The sequence below is a fragment of the Triticum aestivum genome, chromosome 7D (assembly GCF_018294505.1).
Source record: "Triticum aestivum cultivar Chinese Spring chromosome 7D, IWGSC CS RefSeq v2.1, whole genome shotgun sequence".
NCBI classification, from domain to species: Eukaryota; Viridiplantae; Streptophyta; class Magnoliopsida; order Poales; family Poaceae; genus Triticum; species Triticum aestivum.
This window is the reverse complement of record NC_057814.1, coordinates 600,575,307-600,578,258: the sequence shown is the minus strand read 5'-3', so window position 1 is coordinate 600,578,258 and position 2,952 is coordinate 600,575,307.

Here is a 2,952-nt window from a genome sequence, read left to right as displayed (position 1 = left end):
TTTGTAGTGATTTTCAATTTCACCGTCATTTAGCTCTCTAAACAAATCGGTAAATGACTGAAAAACAGCAAACAATGTCAGAACGTGTTGGAAATTGATGACGTCGCTTTGAATGATGCATACTGAACGCAAAAATAGGCTGGAGTTCAAATAAGTTTAAAAAAGATTGAAGTGCCCGTGTAACAGATGAGTTCTCGTCCGAAACCCTGACACTCCGAAAGAGATTGTCCAGTTTGTACACGAGGTGCGTCCAGTTTTCGCCGTGACCCTCTCTACTCTTTTGCACATGCTATGCGGGTGAAATGATGATACCATGCCAAGTTCCAACATTTTCAGAGTTCATTTTGTAGTGATTTTCAATTTCACCGTCATTTAGCTCTCTAAACAAATCGGTAAATGATTGAAAAACAGCAAATGATGTCAGAACATGTTGGAAATTGATGTCGTCGCATTGAATGATGCATACTGAACGCAAAAATAGGCTGGAGTTCAAATAAGTTTAAAAATCATTGATGTGCCCGTGTAACAGATGAGTTCTCGTCCGAAACCCTGATACTCCCAAAGAGATTGTCCAGTTTGTACACGAGGTGCGTCCAGTTTTCGCCGTGACCCTCTCTACGCTTTTGCACATGCTATGCGGGTGAAATAATGATACCATGCCAAGTTCCAACATTTTCAGAGTTCATTTTGTAGTGATTTCAATTTCACCGTCATTTAGCTCTGTAAACAAATCGGTAAATGACTGAAAAACAACAAATGATGTCAGAACGTGTTGGAAATTGATGACGTCGCTTTGAATGATGCATACTGAACGCAAAAATAGGCTGGAGTTCAAATAAGTTTAAAAACATTGAAGTGCCCGTGTAACAGATTAGTTCTCGTCCGAAACCGTGATACTCCGAAAGAGATTGTCCAGTTTGTACACGATGTGCGTCCAGTTTTCGCCGTAACCCTCTCTACTATTTTGCACATGCTATGCAGGTGAAATGATGATACCATGCCAAGTTCCAACATTTTGAGAGTTTATTTTGTAGTGATTTTCAATTTCACCGTCATTTAGCTCTCTAAACAAATCGGTAAATGACTGAAAAACAGCAAATGATGTCAGAACGTGTTGGAAATTGATGATGTCACTTTGAGTGATGCATACTGAACGCAAAAATAGGCTGGAGTTCAAATAAGTTTAAAAAACATTGAAGTGCCCGTGTAACAGATGATTTCTCGTCCGAAACCCTGATACAACGAAAGAGATTGTCCAGTTTGTACACGAGGCGCGTCCAGTTTTCGCCGTGACCCTCTATACTCTTTTGCACATGCTATGCGGGTGAAATGATGATACCATGCCAAGTTCCAACATTTTCAGAATTCATTTTGTAGTGATTTCAATTTCACCGTCATTTAGCTCTCTAAACAAATCGGTAAATGACTGAAAAACAACAAATGATGTCAGAACGTGTTGGAAATTGATGACGTCGCTTTGAATGATGCATACTGAACGCAAAAATAGGCTATAGTTCAAATAAGTTTAAAAACATTGAAGTACCCGTGTAACAGATTAGTTCTCGTCCGAAACCCTGATACTCCGAAAGAGATTGTCCAGTTTGTACACGATGTGCATCTAGTTTTCGCCGTGACCCTCTCTACTCTTTTGCACATGCTATGCAGGTAAAATGATGATACCATGCCAAGTTCCAACATTTTCAGAGTTCATTTTGTAGTGATTTTCAATTTCACCGTCATTTAGCTCTCTAAACAAATCGGTAAATGACTGAAAAACAGCAAATGATGTTAGAACGTGTTGGAAATTGATTATGTCACTTTGAGTGATGCATACTGAACGCAAAAATAGGCTGGAGTTCAAATAAGTTTAAAAAACATTGAAGTGCCCGTGTAACAGATGAGTTCTCGTCCGAAACCCTGATACAACGAAAGAGATTGTCCAGTTTGTACACGAGGCGCGTCCAGTTTTCGCCGTGACCCTCTATACTCTTTTGCACATGCTATGCGGGTGAAATGATGATACCATGCCAAGTTCCAACATTTTCAGAGTTCATTTTGTAGTGATTTCCAATTTCACCGTCATTTAGCTCTCTAAACAAATCGGTAAATGACTGAAAATAGCAAAGGATGTCAGAACGTGATGGAAATTGATGACGTCGCTTTTTATGATGCATACTGAACGCAAAAATAGGCTGGAGTTCAAATAAGTTTAAAAATCATTGATGTGCCCGTGTAACAGATGAGTTCTCGTCCGAAACCCTGATACTCCGAAAGAGATTGTCTAGTTTGTACATGAGGTGCGTCCAGTTTTCGCCGTGACCCTCTCTACTCTTTTGCACATGCTATGCGGGTGAAATGATGATACCATGCCAAGTTCCAACATTTTCAGAGTTCATTTTGTAGTGATTTTCAATTTCACCGTCATTTAGCTCTCTAAACAAATCGGTAAATGACTGATAAACAGCAAATGATGTCCGAACGTGTTGAGAATTGATGACGTCGCTTTGAATGATGCATACTGAACGCAAAAATAGGCTGGAGTTCAAACAAGTTTAAAAAACATTGAAGTGCCCGTGTAACAGATGAGTTCTCGTCCGAAACCCTGATACTCCAAAAGAGATTGTCCAGTTTGTACACGAGGAGCGTCCAGTTTTCGCCGTGACCCTCTATACTCTTTTGCACCTGCTATGCGGGTGAAATGATGATACCATGCCAAGTTCCAACATTTTCAGAGTTCATTTTGTAGTGATTTTCAATTTCACCGTCATTTAGCTCTCTCAACAAATCGGTAAATGACTGAAAAACAACAAATGATGTCAGAATGTGTTGGAAATTGATGACATCGCTTTGAATGATGCATACTGAACGCAAAAATAGGCCGGAGTTCAAATAAGTTTAAAAAACATTGAAGTGCCCGTGTAACAGATGAGTTCTCGTCCGAAACCCTGACAC